The sequence below is a fragment of the Melospiza georgiana genome, chromosome 26, assembly GCF_028018845.1.
Source record: "Melospiza georgiana isolate bMelGeo1 chromosome 26, bMelGeo1.pri, whole genome shotgun sequence".
NCBI lineage: Eukaryota > Metazoa > Chordata > Aves > Passeriformes > Passerellidae > Melospiza > Melospiza georgiana.
In genome coordinates this window covers 7,589,416-7,608,578 of record NC_080455.1, presented here as the reverse complement: position 1 = coordinate 7,608,578, position 19,163 = coordinate 7,589,416, and the positions used below count along the sequence as shown (strand labels likewise).

General features: G+C 42.4%; 1 long non-coding RNA gene across 2 annotated transcripts; it reads right to left on the bottom strand.

Annotated features, from left to right (window-relative positions):
* Positions 1–9,746: 9,746 nt before the first annotated feature.
* On the bottom strand, positions 9,747–12,674 carry LOC131093600 (uncharacterized). 2 transcript variants are annotated; one of them, XR_009115602.1, is made up of 4 exons: positions 12,245–12,674; positions 11,576–12,095; positions 11,118–11,235; positions 9,747–9,964 (listed from the first exon to the last, which is right to left on the bottom strand). It is a non-coding gene; the product is annotated as an uncharacterized LOC131093600 (long non-coding RNA). The 2 variants fall into 2 exon arrangements; XR_009115601.1 differs by lacking the exon at positions 12,245–12,674 and having other exon boundaries at positions 11,576–12,167.
* Between the last annotated feature and the right edge of the window lie 6,489 nt (positions 12,675–19,163).

The following is a 19,163-nucleotide window of genomic DNA, read 5'->3' as shown; positions in this document are numbered from 1 at the left end:
GGCCGAGGAACCGGGCGGACGCTCATTCCGCGCTGCTCAGCTCCGGGCGGGCGGCCAGACGGAGGCTTCGCCCCTCCAGCGTCGCTGTCCCGCGCGGGAGAGGCGCCGGCAGCTGCCTGCGCACAGCCCCGCGCGGCCGCCTGGCACGCCAGCCACTCATGTGCCGCGTCGGCCGTTACGTCACACGCCGCGCCAGCAGCAGGGCCTGCCGGGAGTTGTAGTCTCGGGCTGGCAGCCACGGCTCCGTCCCCCGCCACCGGCAGCTGCAGTCCCTCCTGGGCATCAAACGGGTCCTTCGCCCCAGGGCGGGGAAGCACCTGAGGCAGCACCGCTCCTCCCGGATGCCCTCTCTTTTTCCCTCCAACTCTTTTTACTTTTTTCACTCTGTTTTTCACCACTTCCCTTCCCTCTTCCTCTCCTGCTTCCATTCCTTTCCTTTCCCTTTCCTTCCCTTCGCCTTTCTTGTATTTCTAATCTTGGTTTACCTTTCCACCTTTAGAATAAAAAAGCAGCAGTAGAAACTTTCAGGCTACCCGGGAGTAAAAAAAAAAAAATCCAAAACGAAAATGATTTAAAGAAAACGATTTATTCCCTGGGAGCCTGAAATTTTCTACTGCTGCACGTGACAAAGAGCTTTTATTCCTTCTTATAGATTGTTGATATTTTATATATATTTATAGTTTATATTGATGCATTATATTAATAACTATATTTAATATGCACCTTATTCAAAAATATACGGGAATTATTTTTTAAATTATTTACCATATCTACTGCTACAACTTATTTTTCCTTATATTTCTAAATTTTATATAAATCTTTAATGTGTTTATGATATATTTCTATACTTATATTTCTACCTTTATATTATTTGTATTTGTAATTTTTACACTAAAACCCCTGCTTTGGCAAAAAAAAACCAAAACCATCCATTATTTTAAACTACCTAATTTTTTTTTATATTTATATTTATCATAATATACAACAAATGATAGATATAAATAGATAGGTATATCACATCCGTATTTATATCTATTTTATATCCATTTCCTCTAATATTTTTCATAAAATATATGCAGTATTACGTGTATTATATATTGTATCAATTTATGTTATTTTACATTTACAATTTATTATTAATTTTTTATAGATCTCCATATAGTTGCAATACATTTATATATTTGTATTTTTTTGGGTTGTATTTACATTTATATTCTCTATTCATATATCTATAAACATACACAATACTCTATTAAAATTAGAGTAACTTATTGTAACATATAATGACTTATGTTACATGTTAAATTTTAAAAATTGACCGAATATATAAAAATAAAATTGGCTCATTCCCATTGCTACACATCTATTTCTTTCGTTACAATATAGTTAGAGTCATAATTGCATATTTAAAATCCAATTCCTAAATGAAATGACAGAACAAACAGCATCAAATTCCCACCAATATCTTCCAAAAACATCAAGATACCTCCAACACCCAAACAAGTGTCAGCGAAAAAACAAAGAACACTCTTTTCAATAACAATTCTCATCACGACAGAAAAATGGAACCAAAATAAAAAAAAATCCTATAGAAACAAACACAGCAAATTACAAAAAGTACTAAAAAAAAGTCAAACCAATCTACTAAACTCAAGCCAGTGCCACTCACCCTGAACGACGTTACTAAAAACAAACAAAAAAAAAAACAAAATTCTACCTCTACACTAACTCAAAGAATAAACAATCCTCTGTAAAAATAACTTTAAAACCTGAACTAATTAACAAAATGGGAAAACATCTCAACCACTAAAAACTAAGAAATTAACTACCCAAAATTAATAAATACTTTAAAAACCCACCATATAAATACCCATGTTCCCAAAAAAAACCCTGATAAACAATACTCAAATACATTAAAAGACAACAACAACAATAACAAAAAAAAAAAGAAAATAAAGAAACCAACAACGAGAATAATACCAAAAAACAGATAAACTTAAATCTGCAACAAAAAAATAATTCCCAACTGAATAAACCCATAGTGCCTCAAGCTATCAAAATAAAAATACCACCTAGAAACAAACACAAAGACTAAAGACAAACGTAACCATAAACAATGTCCCCCAAATTACCCGTAACCATAAAACATACACTACAATCAAACAAACCAAACAAATAAAAGCCCTGGAAGACGATAAACACACATGCAATTATAAAGATTAAAAACCCGCTGCTATGAACGACAGGACGCTTCCCCAAGCCCCCCAAAACAAACACTACACACTCACGCTAATAAAAGCCACCGCAACAGAATTATAATCCGAACCGCTGCTTCACGCTACGACCCGTAAAATCCATTGCGCACCCTTCTAAACATAACACCCCGGGGAAAAAAAAATCCGACTACAAAACCCAATCCAAAACAAACCATTATCATCCCTACCGGCACCGAGAACCGTGCCCACTCAGGAAGAACCCCATATCCCTTAGCGGACAGCCGCTGCAAACCGAACCCAGCGATGCCATCAACGCCTCCAAAGCGCCTCCGAGCCACGGCACCGCCGAACTTGGAGCGGCCGAACCCCGCGCTCGCTGCCGGCCCCGGACGGAGCGCGGCTCCCGGCAGGAAAGCGGCTCCTGCGGCGGCTGCTCCGGCGCGCGGGGCCGGCGCCGTCCCGGGGAGCCCCGCCCGCTGCCCCTGCCCGGCGGGGCCGGCACCGGGCCCGGGGCTACCGGCGGCGCCCGAGCCCCGCGCCCGGAGCGGACGGAGCGGCCGGCACCGCCCGGGCCGGCGCAGCAGCGCCCGCGCCGCCTCTGCCGCCCTTGGCCGGCCCGGCCCGGCTCCGCTCGGCTCCGCACGGCTCGCACCGGCGCGGCTCCGCCACTGCCGCCCTCGGCCGGCCCGGCCGCGCCGAATCCCCCGTGCGCCCCGGCAGCTGCCCGGGCCGTGCCAGCAGCGCTCCCGAGCGGGAACGTTCCGGGCCGGGCCGCGGGCACGGGCAGCGCCCTCCAATGCAGCGGCACAGCCCCATTGCAGCCCTGCAAACGCTGCCGGAGCTGCGGCTTCCCGCAAGCCAGCCCCGAAACCGCAGACGGGGCGCACCTCACTTCAACAAGGGCAAAGAAATGCCTTCTCCCCTCCAATTTCACCCCCTAGGAGAGCAGAAAAGAAGGGGCGCTCCCCAAATGAAAGCCTTTGACTGATGGGAAAGGGCGATTTCGACCTCCATGCAAACCCTTCAAAAGGAGGGACACCAGGGCTGCCCCCTCCATTTAAACCCGAGGGTGGTGCAAATGGGGTGGCTGCCTTCAAATCAAACCCATAATACCACAAGAATACTTTTCCCATTCCCCTTAGAATAGAACGCAGGGATTCCCTGTCACCCCCGGGATACCCCTAACAGCCTGGAAAAGGCAGCTTTTCCTGCAATCAACACCCTTAAAACCACAAGTCAAGAGGGATCCCCTCAGGTCAAACGCAGACAATAAAAGAAGAGGAGCTGCTTCCTTCTCCTTAATCCCTTTTGTCCTCACAAGCTCCATTTTTGTTCCTGGGGACCCGGGGAGGGACTGGCAAGATGAAATTGCAAAGGGGAAGGAGAAAATTCCCCGCTCCAAACCCACACGGGCTCACCTGTTCGGCTGCTGCTCCCCGGCACAAAGATTCGTCCCTCGGCACCTCCTTTAAGCGATGCTCCACGTACCCAAGCGCGGATCCAGGTGTCCCCCCGACCCTGTGGGAAGCTCCCGCAGTCCTTCCATGAGACAGCGCCGGGAGCGCCCCATAAACCCCTCCACTCAGCAGCTCCATGCAAAAGGGAGCTGAGGCAAAGCCTCCCCCTAAAACAGCCTCGCCCCGGCAGGAGCCGGCCCCTCATCATCCTCACACTCACACCTGGGCTGCTCCGAGCCCTCATCATCCTCACAGCTCACACCTGGTGCTGATCTGAGCCCTCATCATCCTCACACTCACACCTGGGCTGCTCCGAGCCCCCATCACCGTCACACTCACACCTGGGGTGCTCCGAGCCCACATCATATATTTTTCATATTTATAGTCGCATGTATATTTAGAATTTATACTACTGTATAATAAAATTATATTATATATTGCATCTCTTCATGTTACTTACATAGGTTTCTATTTCTATTCATCGTTTGGTATTATATCTTTATATCTCTATATATTTATTATATATTTCTGTATGTCGATTTACATTTCTATAGTACTTATATTATTTAAAATAAAACCCCTGCCTCTAACGAAATAAAAAGCAAAGACAACCCTTTCTTTAAAACACATTTAAAATTTTAAAAATAATTTTGTTTGTCATAATTTTATTCACATCTATATTTGTAATTTTCATTTGTTATCTTTATAGATATTATATATATTGGAGAGAATACCTTTTTATATAATAATAGATATATTCTTTTGACACAATAGATTTCTTTTACTTATATTTATATGTATTAAATATTTATTGATATTGACATATATATATGATATATTTGGATTTCTAGTTTTATATTTTTTATGAAATCTCCAGCCTATACCCCAATAAAAGCCAAACTATCCCCAATTTATTTAAACTATATTTAAACATAAATCGTGTCACAGCTGCATTGCACAGCAGTGCCCCAAGCTAATCTGACACTTGTTCATCTCCTGGACCTGAATCTGAACCCGCTCACCTTGATCGCACCTGGCAGAACCATTTTCGTACCTTTTTCTGGCATGTCTTGTTTTTGTTTTTTTTTGTCTTGAGTTTTTGTGGCCTTTATTGCCTCTCTTTCTTGCCTTGTTTTTTGGGGCTTTTACTCCCTTTTTCCTTGATTTTTTTCTGGCACTTCTTGGGGTTTTTTCTTCGTTTCTTCTTGCCCATCTTGTTGGGTTTTTTTGGTTTTTCCTTGCCCCCCTTGGGGTTTTTTTTTCAGGTGTTTTGTTTTTTTTTTTTTTTTTTTTCCTTGGATTTTCTTGGCCTTCTTTTTTTTCTTTTCTGGATTTTTTCTTCCCCATCTTGGTTTTTAGTTCTGATTTTATTTCTTGCCCATTTTGGGGTTTTTCTCTGGTCTGTTTTCAGGGATTTTTCTTGCCCATCTTGGGTACTTTTCTGGTTTTTTTTTTTTTTTTTTTTCTCTGCCTTTCTTACGGTTTTTTCTGGTTTATTTTTTTTTCTGGGATTTTTCTCGCCCATCTTGGGGGTTTATTCTGGGCTTTTTCATGCCCATCTTGGGGTTTTCTTCTGCGTTTTTTTCTTGCCCATCTTGTTCTTGTTTTTCGTTTTTTTTTTTTTTTTTTTTTTTTTTTTTTTTTTTTTTTTTTTTTTGTCTTTATTTTGTTTTATTCCTGTTTTTATTTCTGTGGTATTTCTGGGATTTTTCTTGCTCATCTTGGATTTTTCGGGCAGGGGGGTTTCTCACCCATCCCGAGGATTTTTTTTTTTATGTGGGTTTGTTTTTTTGTTGGTTTTTTTTTTTTTTTTTTTTTTTTTTGGTTGGTTTTTTTTTTTCCCGTAGGTTTCTCCTTGCCCTCCTGGTTTTTGGGTTTTTTGTCTGTCTTCCTTCCTTCCTTCCTGTCCTTCCTTCTTTCTTCCTTTCATTTCCTTTCCTTATTTTCTTTTTTTCTTTTTCTTTCTTTCTTTCCCTGCATTTCTAATCTTGGTTTTCCTTTCTAGCTTTACAATAAAAAAGCAGCAGTAGTAACTTTCAGGCTACCTGGGAGTAAAAAAAACTCCAAAACGAAAATGATTTAAAGAAAACGATTTATTCCCTGGGAGCCTGAAATTTTCTACTGCTGCACATGACATAGAGCTTTTATTCCCTCTTATAGATAGTTGATATTTTATACTTTATACAGCGCCCCCTGCCGTCTGCACAGGCGCACTGCATGCAGAGCGCTGCGGCGTCGTTCGGTTCTGTTTAATGAAACTCGGCTGAATTCGGCTTGCTTCGGCTCTTGGTCTAAACTCGTTTCAGTTCGGCTCTTCGGCTAAACTCGGTCGTATTCGGCACGTTGTCTAAATGCGGCTCAAGTCGGCTACACTCGGCTATCGGTTCCAGTCGGCTATCATCGGCTCTTGGTGTAAACTCGGCTGTTTTCGGCCGCACTGGGCTCTTCGGTTCAAGTCGGCTGTTTTCGGCCGCAGTCGGCTCTTCGGGGAAACTCGGCTGTTCCCGGCCGCAGTCGGCTCTTCGGGGAAACTCGGCTGTTCCCGGCCACACTCGGCTCTTCGGGGAAACTCGGCTGTTTTCGCCCACATACGGCTCTTCGGGGAAACTCGGCTGTTTTCGCCCACACTCGGCTCTTCGGCTCTTCGGAACTATTCGGCCCGGCTCGGCTCCCTCAGGGCGGGAAAGCGGACGTGAGAGGACCCCGGCACAGCGAGGCGTTTACCCAGATGCCTCTCACAAACCCGCCGAAATACGCCGGCCCGCGGCGCCCCTGAGCCCACAGCATGTCTCGGGTACACATGAAACGCCACAGAAAAATCCGTCGGGGCCGCCATGACGTCGGTATTCCGTGCAGGCAGTGCAGTTAAACACCCACCCGGTCCTCCACTTCCCCGCCCTTTTCGCCGCCATGCTGAGAAGGTCAACCAAAACTCCGCGACATCGGCCACGCGCCACTCCCAAGGTGGCGGCCTCTCGGTGCACGGCTGCAGTACCGCGCTCTGCCCACAAGGCGGCAGCACTGCCGCCCGCCCCAGCCGGGGGCGCAGCGCGCCTCGGGGCTGCGGGCAGCGAAGGCGGCAAAAAAGAACAGGGGCGACCCCCGCCGAAAACTGCTCTGAAATAAATGCCCCAAAACCGGGAAGAGGGGAAAAAAACTTCTGCCTCTAGCCTAATAGGATAAAAGACAAAACAAAACAAAACAAAACACAACACAAAAAAAAAAAAAAAAAACCAAAAAAAAACAAAGAAAAAAAAAAAACAACAATTTCTTTAAAAAAATATTTAAATATTTTAAAAATATTTTTTCATATTGATATTCACATTTCTATTTACAATGTATATTGATGTACACTGTCCATTTACACATTTCTTTTTATAAATACATTTCTATTCGATATTGCATATATCCCTACAACTTAAATTTATTTGTATATTTTTATAAATATTTTTACATAGTAAGTATATATTTCTGTTACGATTTTTACTTCTGTAACACTTGGATTATTTAAAATAAAACCTTTGCCTCCATCCACATTAAAGCCAAAAAGAACCCCTTTCTTCAAAACTGTATTTAAATATTTTTTTAAATTCTATTTTTCAGGTTCATATTCACATTTACATTTAAAATGTATACTTATGTATACTGTTATTTGTATTCTTCATTACATCTCTTCCTATTATTTGTATTTATTTATATTTTGTGTTTATATATATATTTATATCTTGATTGTATATCTCAATATTTAGAAATATATAACAATAATATCTACATTCATATTATTTAAAATAAAAACCCTGCCTCTAACACAAGAAGAATAAAAAAAAACCCAACCCTTTGTTTTAAACAATATTTAAATAGATTTTATCCTCATGTTCAATTTTTATATTCATATTTGTATTTATATTGTATATTAATGTCTATTGCTTACTTATACATTTATCTTTACCAATGTCAAGTTATAAATAAATTTATATTCTATATTACATCCGATGCGAGTAGGTATTTATATTTTTTATATATTTTTATTCATATTTTTTATATTGATTAAATATCTCTGCGTCAAGATTTTTACTTCTGGAACACTTATAATATTCAAAATAAAAACCCTGCCTCTACTTAAATAAAAGCCAAAACATTCCCTTTCTCTTAAACTATATTTACATATTTTATATTTATATTCCCATTTATAATTTATATTGCCATATAATGTTATTTATATTCTATGCTACAACTCTTCATATTACTTACATACATTTATATTTAAATTTATATTCATAGTTTAGCAATTCCTCTTAATATATTTATTATATATTTCTATCTTAAGATCCACATTTCTATATTGCTTATATTATTTAAAATAAAACTCCTGCCTCTAACCAAATAAAAACCAAGGACACTCCTTTATTTGAACCAGATTTAAAATGCAGGAAGTAAATTTATTTTTCAAAATTATAATGATATTTATATGGATATTTTTATTTATTTTATTCATAGATATTATATATATTAGAGAGAATACCTTCTAATATAATCATAGATATATATTTTCCGTATTATTTATATTTTCTTACTTATATTTGTTTAAATTAAATATGTATAGATATTTGTATTTCTATACATATTTGTATATCTGAATTTATATTTTATTTCTATCATTTAAAAACCCCAGCCTATAACCTAATAAACGCCCCCAATTTACTTTAACTCTATTTCAATATTTTTATATTTACAATCTATATTTATTTATCTTTGTGTATATATATATATAAAATAGACTACCATTTATCTATATGATAATATGTTACAATTATATACTATGTATTTTAGTTTTATGTATGTATCTGTTATCTATATTTATGTTTACCACTCTAATGTTATATTTATTTTCAAATTTATATTTATTTCTATTTTCATCCCTATATTAAACCATGTCAGTTCATTAACCCGACACACCAGAGCCACAACAATACTGTACCTTTGTCAGCGCCGGCACGCAGCACACGCCCATCCCATCGCAGCACAGCAAAACAAAACCTATTTCTATTACTAACGGAACAAACATCCCACAACGTCACTGAACCCTAATAAAAACTCAAATAAACCTAACTGTAAATAAATTTTAAATCCCACTATAAAGTAGCCCAAAACCTCCGCACATGCTCATCATAAACTTCCTCCTAAACCAGTATCTCAAAAACCCCAAAAAACTCAAACACACCTTGAAAATGACACAACTGCTAATAAAAAGAAACACCCAATAAAAATTAAATCAAACCAACTCACTAGACTCAAAACTGCACAACTGACCCTAAACATTACTAAAAAAAGTCCCCAAAGCTCTACCTTTATGCTAATGCACAAATAATAACCTATGATCTATCAAAGTTATTTGAAAAAATTAAAAAAAATAATTAAAACCATGAAAATAAAAAACCTAAACTATTAAAATACTAAAAAATATCACTACCTAAATTAAAAAACATATTGCCTATAAAAACCCACCATATAAATGCTCCTGTCCCAAAAAATAAAAATAAAAAAAACTATCCAACCAGAAAGAAATCAGAACTTAGGAACACCAAAACCATAATGTCCAAAAGGTCACACCACATCCCTTATCATACACCAACTACAAACAAGATAAAACAATACAATGAATTCTTAAAAACCACCTTAAGACCACTACATTGAAAAACATTTCAAAAATTAAAAACTGCATCTAACAAAAGCCATCTAATAAATTCACACCCAAAACTCCAGCAGCCCAGCTGGCCCTACCAAAGCTCTAGGTTTATACATACAGTAAACAAAACCAAAATCCCAGTAATACCCATCAGAAATCTATGAAAGAACCCTATTGAAATTAATCCTGCCTCCAATACAAACCAACCCATCCAGAAAGTCAGCTTCACTCAAAAAACAATTTACACAGAGTTAATAATACCAAGAAATAAAACAACACACCATATACCACCAATGCATATCATAGTGAAGTAAAAAAAAAAACACACTACATTTTTTTCTTTTTGTTTTTTTTAAACTAACTTCTTTTATTAGCTAGAACAAAAGATTTTGCCAGGACTGTAACAACAACAACAACAACTTCTTTTTCTTCTTCTCCTTCTGAAATGTCCCTTCTCACTCCCAAATTCCTTTCAACTCCTGAGTTTACATCCAAGCAAAAAGCAAAATTCGTGCACTCGTGCGTTCGCTGCTCCTGTCAGATTCTCTGTTTCCCTCCACATCTTCTTACACTTTCAGTCCTCACGCTGTCCCGCCGTGATGAGTCTGACAGAAGAATTGGCACATGTTAACAGAGCATTTCCCTCCCTCCCTCCCTCCCTGTGCTTTCCTCAGCGCATTTCAATCCATCCCAGGCCTGCAGTGATGCACGCTCACCCCAAAGCTCACAGCAAGCATGCAGCAGCTCAGGCTCACTCGGCTCCAGGGCCCAGAGCCTGCAGGCCCTGCAGCTGCCACACGGATGGACCTGGTTCCCTCTCCGGGTGCCCAGAGGGAAACCTGAGGGCAGGCGTCCACCCCGAGGGTGCACCCGCAGCCCCGGGCAGGCATGGAGTCGCCGGCTGCTCTCTGGGGACGACACCCTCCCTGCAGGCCACACTGCCTCGTCCTCTCCCTCCCTGGGGGACAGGCACCTCCAGGGTCTGTGACCAGCCCCCTTCCGTCAGCATCCAGGGGCTCTGTCAGAGCCAGAGGGCTCAATTCGTGGTGAGTACCGATGGCACACAAATGGCAGCCTGAGGAAATCGTGTTCTGGGCTCTAAGTGCTTGGGACAGAGTCTGATTTTTTGTTTTGTACTTGTATGATGATTAGTACAACAGGGCTCTGATGGATGACATGGCAACACAGAACTAAAAACTCCTCGATAGGATTACATCGACTTCTAGGAAAAGACAAAAGCCTAGGACCCTTCTGAAATCTACTTTTAATCCAAAGCACGGGGATTGTCAGCATGCTGCACCTTCCAGCTTTTCAAAGCAGCTTCCCTCTGAAGACCAGGAAACATTGATTTCTACAGAAACAATGGGCAACCCCCAGGCTAATCTCAGCACTACTGTTTAATAGGGGACCTGCCAGCGTGCCAGCCCAGCTTCAAGTGTGCTTTACTTCAGTCTAACATCCCCTCAAAATTCTTCTCACATCTTCCAACCCTGAAATCTTATTTTCCCCTAAAGCTCCTCTTCATTAGCAATTTCCAAGTAACATGGTATTTTTACAACATTCAAAAATGTCATGCTGGACTGTGCTACAGAGTAATCTGCAAATATAAGCTTAGCAAAGTTTGAATTGACTTGAACAGAGATAAAAACTACAAGTGAACACCTACACCTGCCTACAAAGAGCTAACAAGCCCCTGGCAGCTGCCAGCATCAAAGCACAGCGGATGTCTCTAATACAGGGTAAGGATAACAATATCACCTTCTGTTCTCTCCAGCTTCTTTTCCCTGCAGTCATATTTTGCTTCTTATGATTTTTTTAGTCTCTGTATCTTCTTGGACAGCACCGAGCCCGACGACAAGGATACGAGAGTCTTTCCCTGCCGGACAGAGAGAACCAGGAAAAAAGTTAAAATAAGAACAGGGCAGTTTGAAATTCATACTTGCAACGAGAAGCAGCACCTAACCAACAGAACAAAAGTAAACAAAGCATGACACCTCCCTGGGGACAGAAGACTTACAAACTCTCCAGGATTTACAATTCTAGCGACCAACCCCTTCAGGACAGCAGCCAAGTGTCCCCTGGGGTGGTGCTGCACCAAAGAACCATCTGAGAGGTTCCAAAGAGTGAAATGCACAATATTTTGCAAAGACAAAAAATCCTGCAAAATAACAAAAATACAATAGATGTAAACTACAGGGCAAGAGTACAAGTGTTACCTTTGGCAGCTGGAACCATCCAGGTGAGCACCTGATAACTGGATCCTCGCCAGAGTTTGAACCCTTCAGGACACAGAAGGGTTTTCCCCAGAAATTTCACAGACTGAGTTTTGATAGAAGCACGCTCGCCGGATCCTCAGAAACGTCGCCCATTCTCCAGGTGTCTGGAGAGAACTGCAAATGGCTCTCACGTAGTTGGAGCTGGTTCTGTAAGGTCTCAGGGTGAATTTCACCAGATGCAACTGAATTGGGCAACTCCCAGTGAGACAGAAGGAACCCAAAGCTTGTTTTACCCAAACCTTGGGTAAGCACAGCTCCAGCAAATACTGAGGAAACAGACATAACAGGGTAAAAATAATAAAACTATTGCTTTTTCTTTAATCTTGCCTTTTTTTTTTTTTATTCAGATGAGCAAAACAATGAAGGAGAAGGTGAAAAACTCACCATTACTGAACATTTCATCATCTGTAAGCTGAGCATCCTTAGCATAGAGGACTCCAGAGTTAAAATTCACTGATCCCTGGGAAATAAAACCAAATATATGACAAACAGTCAAACAGAAGGCGTAAAAATTTGTTTCCTCTACGGACTTTCAAGTACATATCTTTGTATATATCCTACCCATTACAACATACACTTTACACCATCTCCTAATATATAATAATTTACCTTTAAACTTTGATAGTATAGTGTGGAGAAATGGCTCCATGACAGAGGTCACGCAGACATTCGCTCGTTAGCCGACCAGGAGCTGGGAAAGTACCGAACACAGGTATTTTTGAGTTTTGCACCTGCAAGATAGCGTGTGCCTGGGCCTAGCTGGGTAGGATAACAAGTAGACAGAGAGACGTGGGAAATAGGGAATGTAGGCCCAAAGGAATGAGGAAGAGTTGATGGTATAGTTTAACCAATAGATCGCTTGGCTTACAGAATATTCATAAGCTTATTATGTGCTGTATAAGTGTCTGATACTCTCTACAATAAACATAGCTTGCTGATCTCATATTGAGTGTCCGAGTCTTCCCTCACCCAAGAGTATAGCATAAAATTATTAACTAAAATTGGTGATCTATTATTATTAAGTTGTGCTTAAAGTTATTTTTGCTGTCATGTCCAAAACAATTTTTTTTTTTTTTACTGTAATGAATGAGCAATTGATCTCAAAGTCATCACAAGCCCATCAAAAAAACAAAGCTCTATTCACCGGGCAGGTCTATGAGCTAGAGGGTAGTTAGACTTGTACTTACCTCTTGCTCTTCATGAACCAATAAATCCTGTCAACAAAACCAGGATCTTTAGCCCACTCCTATTAAAGATTCTACAAGGATGATGGTTTGATTTGTGTTTAGAAGTTTAGATTTAAAATGGCCAGTTCAATGGATAAATAAAGACAGTTTAAGTAGTATTACTTTACTCTTATTATTATTATTATTGGTATTAGTATTATCAGCTACTGGAAGAAACAAACCGGTAGTATCTATACTTAATTACTTTTATTTCCAGAAAACAATAAAGAAAAAGAACCAAACCAAAAAAAGTCACTTCCTACCTTTTGTATCTCAGGATGATGAATTTCTCTTGGGCACTTCTCCAATTTATCAAGACTCATAGCACTGAAAGGCAAACAAAACAGTGCTTTATAGAAGGCCAAGTGCACGTTTCAAGGCTGAACCACCAACTGATTGCAGTGACAGCAGTTACAACATGAATCAGTCCAAGGGCCTCTCTTAAATGGAATGGAATGTTTTGTGGAACTGCCATTTCTTTCCCAAAATACTAACTTCCAACACTTCCTAAACTTATTTTGCATTTTAAAAACAGAAATTAGTAAGACTCTGTGTGGACATCAGGTTTATTTCCTTCTAATGCACAGAGCTCTGTTCCATCATCCTTCACTTTGGCTCTACACAGAATCATGGTGAGCTTTTTAGGAGTGCTCAATAATCAATTCTATTTCTTTTCCTAGTTCTCTCTCTTCTTCAATAATTAAAGGCAAGTCAAATGAAAAATGACAAGTTCAGCATCAGAGTCACACTTTTCCCCTTTGTCTGCTCAAGAACAGGCTTTAAATTCACTTATTGCTGTCTTCAACGATTCAGACTTGCAAAACCATTCTTACATGTTTTACAGGTTTATCATAAAACCCACAGAACACAAGCTCTGAATTACAGGAAAAGGTACACAGGCAAATATCTAAACTGATTACTTATTTGAAAACACATACCTTAATTCAGATTTCACCCAGAATGTTTCTGTGGGACACTAAGGGAGACATATTTTGTGAGTACCCTGTAAACGAGAAAAGCTAGCATAGATTACAGGACATACCCACTTTTTCTGCATATTCAAATAGAATGATTAATAAAAACAATTAAGTTTAAAAAGAAGGAAGATAACCAAGGTAATTTTACTCAGCTATATTTACTCCCGATGTAGAGAAAAAAAAAAAAAGGCCCGGGTGCTGCAAAGAAAAAAAAAGTGAACCACAAACGCTTACAGTAGAATTTTAAAACAATCGCTTGGATAAAAGAATCTTATGGAACGTGAAGTAGAAAAAAAGTGAAACCACTATCAGACCTGCCTATTTTCTCACCAGTGTACAAGAAAATCCTAAAAGCAGTATAAAGTCGCTGCCTAAAACCGGTCATGGGATGTAACCAAGAACAATTTAGGCATTTGCTAATCTAGACAGAAACCTTTTCTGGATGCAAGTGTCAAATCACAAGTTTTGTCTCTCAGAAGCTCGACAATGCTGGAAAGCATTTTCCCCGGGGCTCGGGAGGGCAGGGGCGGAAGCGGGGGTGACTTTGCAGCTCGCACCTGTGCCATCCGAAGCATACAGCCCGCCCGCTCCCTGCGCTGGGCATTCTCCCGGCCATCTCTGGCTTTACCGCCCAGCGCCGCTCCATCCGCTGTCACGGCACAAAGAGCCACGAGCACTAACGCAGGCAGCAGCCCCGTCATGCCGGCGATACCGCAGCGCTCCCTGCTCGCAGCGCCCAACACGCGGCGGAGCCGCCTCCGCCCCGCAGCACCGGCAGCAGCCCGAGGGAGACGGCTGCAGCTCGGGGGCTCCTCCGGCGCCTCCGCCAGCCCGAGGGCGGCCGCCCCACCGGGACCGCGGGAGCGCCCGGCGCCGCTCGCCCGGGGCGGCTCCTGCAGCTCCCGGCCCCGCGGCAGCAAAGCACCGCCTCGCCCTCCGCCATCGGCGGGCGGCAGCGCCCCCGCCCCCGGCACCGCTGAGGGAGGCCGAGGAACCGGGCGGACGCTCATTCCGCGCTGCTCAGCACCGGGGCGGGCGGCCAGACGGAGGCTGCGCCCCTCCAGCGTCGCCGTCCCGCGCGGGAGAGGCGCCGGCAGCTGCCCGCGCACAGCCCCGCGCGACCGCCTGGCACGCCAGCCACTCATGTGCCGCGTCGGCCGTTGCGTCACACGCCGCGCCAGCAGCACGGCCTGCCGGGAGATGTAGTCTCGGGCTGACAGCCACAGCTCCGTCCCCCGGGAGCCACCGGCAGCTGCAGTCCCTCCTGGGCATCAAACGGGTCCTTCGCCCCACGGCGGGGAAGCACCTGAGGCAGCACCGCTCCTCCCCAATGCCCTCTCTTTTTCCCTCCAACTCTTTTTACTTTTTTTCACTCGGTTTTTTTTTTTCACCACTTCCTTTCCTTTCCTTTCCTTTCCTTTCCTTTCCTTTCCTTTCCTTTCCTTTCCTTTCCTTTCCTTTCCTTTCCTTTCCTTTCCTTTCCTTTCCTTTCCTTTCCTTTCCTTTCCTTTCCTTTCCTTTCCTTTCCTTTCCTTTCCTTTCCTTTCCTTTCCCCTTCCCCTTCCCCTTCCCCTTCCCCTTCCCTTCCCTCTTCCCTTTCCCCTTTCTTGTATTTCTGATCTTGGTTTACATTTCCACCTTTAGAATAAAAAAGCAGCAGTTCTGTGTCACGTACAGCAGTAGAAACTTTCAGGCGACCCGGGAGTAAAAAAAAAAAATCCAAAACGAAAATGATTTAAAGAAAACGATTTATTCCCTGGGAGCCTGAAATTTTCTACTGCTGCACGTGACAAAGAGCTTTTATTCCTTCTTATAGATTGTTGATATTTTATATATATTTATAGTTTATATTGATGCATTATATTAATAACTATATTTAATATGCACCTTATTCAAAAATATACGGGAATTATTTTTTAAATTATTTACCATATCTACTGCTACAACTTATTTTTCCTTATATTTCTAATTTTTATATAAATCTTTAATGTGTTTATGATATATTTCTATACTTATATTTCTACCTTTATATTATTTGTATTTGTAATTTTTACACTAAAACCCCTGCTTTGGCAAAGAAAAAACAAAACCATCCATTATTTTAAACTACCTAATTTTTTTTAATATTTATATTTATCATAATATACAACAAATGATAGATATAAATAGATAGGTATATCACATCAGTATTTATATCTATTTTATATCCATTTCCTCTAATATTTTTCAAAAAATATATGCAGTATTACGTGTATTATATATTGTATCAATTTATGTTATTTTACATTTACAATTTATTATAAATTTTTTATAGATCTCCATGTAGTTGCAATACATTTATATATTTGTATTTTTTTGGGTTGTATTTACATTTATATTCTCTATTCATATATCTATAAACATACACAATACTCTATTAAAATTAGAGTAACTTATTGTAACATATAATGACTTATGTTACATGTTAAATTTTAAAAATTGACCGAATATATAAAAATAAAATTGGGTCATTCCCATTGCTACACATCTATTTCTTTCGTTTCAATATAGTTAGAGTCATAATTGCATATTTAAAATCCAATTCCTAAATGAAATGACAAAACAAACAGCATCAAATTCCCACCAATATCTTCCAAAAACATCAAGATACCTCCAACAGCCAAACAAGTGTCAGCGAAAAAACAAAGAACACTCTTTTCAATAACAATTCTCATCACGACAGAAAAATGGAACCAAAATAAAAGAAAATCCTATAGAAACACACACAGCAAATTACAAAAAGTACTAAAAAAATGTCAAACCAATCTACTAAACTCAAGCCAGTGCCACTCACCCTGAATGACGTTACTAAAAAAAAAAAAAAACAAAATTCTACCTCTACACTAACTCAAAGAATAAACAATCCTCTGTAAAAATAACTTTAAAACCTGAACTAATTAACAAAATGGAAAAACATCTCAACCACTAAAAACTAAGAAATTAACTACCCAAAATTAATAAATACTTTAAAAACCCACCATATAAATACCCATGTTCCCAAAAAAAACCCTGATAAACAATACTCAAATACATTAAAAGACAACAACAACAATAACAAAAAAAAAAGAAAATAAAGAAACCAACAACGAGAATAATACCAAAAAACAGATAAACTTAAATCTGCAACAAAAAAATAATTCCCAACTGAATAAACCCATAGTGCCTCAAGCTATCAAAATAAAAATACCACCTAGAAACAAAGACTAAAAACAAACGTAACCATAAACAATGTCCCCCAAATTACCCGTAACCATAAAACATACACTACAATCAAACAAACCAAACAAATAAAAGCCCTGGAAGACGATAAACACACATGCAATTATCGAGATTAAAAACCCGCTGCTATGAACGACACAACGCTACCCCAAGCCGCCCAAAACAAACACTACACACTCACGCTAATAAAAGCCACCGCAACAGAATTAAAATCCGAACCGCTGCTTCACGCTACGACCCGTAAAATCCATTGCGCACCCTTCTAAACATAACACCCCGGGGAAAAAAAAAATCCGACTACAAAACCCAATCCAAAACAAACCATTATCATCCCTACCGGCACCGAGAACCGTGCCCACTCAGGAAGAACCCCATATCCCTTAGCGGACAGCCGCTGCAAACCGAACCCAGCGATGCCATCAACGCCTCCAAAGCGCCTCCGAGCCACGGCACCGCCGAACTTGGAGCGGCCGAACCCCCCGCTTGCTGCCGGCCCCGGACGGAGCGCGGCTCCCGGCAGGAAAGCGGCTCCTGCGGCGGCTGCTCCGGCGCGCGGGGCCGGCGCCGTCCCGGGGAGCCCCGCCCGCTGCCCCTGCCCGGCGGGGCCGGCACCGGGCCCGGGGCTACCGGCGGCGCCCGAGCCCCGCGCCCGGAGCGGACGGAGCGGCCGGCACCGCCCGGGCCGGCGCAGCAGCGCCCGCGCCGCCTCTGCCGCCCTTGGCCGGCCCGGCCCGGCTCCGCTCGGCTCCGCACGGCTCGCACCGGCGCGGCTCCGCCACTGCCGCCCTCGGCCGGCCCGGCCGCGCCGAATCCCCCGTGCGCCCCGGCAGCTGCCCGGGCCGTGCCAGCAGCGCTCCCGAGCGGGAACGTTCCGGGCCGGGCCGCGGGCACGGGCAGCGCCCTCCAATGCAGCGGCACAGCCCCATTGCAGCCCTGCAAACGCTGCCGGAGCTGCGGCTTCCCGCAAGCCAGCCCCGAAACCGCAGACGGGGCGCACCTCACTTCAACAAGGGCAAAGAAATGCCTTCTCCCCTCCAATTTCACCCCCTAGGAGAGCAGAAAAGAAGGGGCGCTCCCCAAATGAAAGCCTTCGACTGATGGGAAAGGGCGATTTCGACCTCCATGCAAACCCTTGAAAAGGAGGGACACCAGGGCTGCCCCCTCCATTTAAACCCGAGGGTGGTGCAAATGGGGTGGCTGCCTTCAAATCAAACCCATAATACCACAAGAATACTTTTCCCATTCCCCTTAGAATAGAACGCAGGGATTCCCTGTCACCCCCGGGATACCCCTAACAGCCTGGAAAAGGCAGCTTTTCCTGCAATCAACACCCTTAAAACCACAAGTCAAGAGGGATCCCCTCAGGTCAAACGCAGACAATAAAAGAAGAGGAGCTGCTTCCTTCTCCTTAATACCTTTTGTCCTCACAAGCTCCACTTTTGTTCCTGGGGATCCGGGGAGGGACTGAAATTGCAAAGGGGAAGGAGAAAATTCCCCGCTCCAAACCCACACGGGCTCACCTGTTCGGCTGCTGCTCCCGGGCACAAGGATTCGTCCCTCGGCGCCTCCTTTAAGCGATGCTCCACGTACCCAAGCGCGGCTCCAGGCGTTCCCCCCGACCCTGTGAGAAGCTCTCGCAGTCCTTCCATGAGACAGCGCCGGGAGCGCCCCATAAACCCCTCCACTCAGCAGCTCCATGCAAAAGGGAGCTGAGGCAAAGCCTCCCCCTAAAACAGCCTCGCCCCGGCAGGAGCCGGCCCCTCATCATCCTCACACTCACACCTGGGCTGCTCCGAGCCCCCATCATCCTCACACTCACACCTGGGCTGCTCCGAGCCCCCATCTTCGTCACACTCACACCTGGGGTGCTCCGAGCCCCCATCATATATTTTTCATATTTATAGTCGCATGTATATTTAGAATTTATATTACTGTATAATAAAAATTATATTATATATTGCATCTCTTCATGTTACTTACATAGGTTTCTATTTCTATTCATCGTTTGGTATTATATCTTTATATCTCTATATATTTATTATATATTTCTGTATGTCGATTTACATT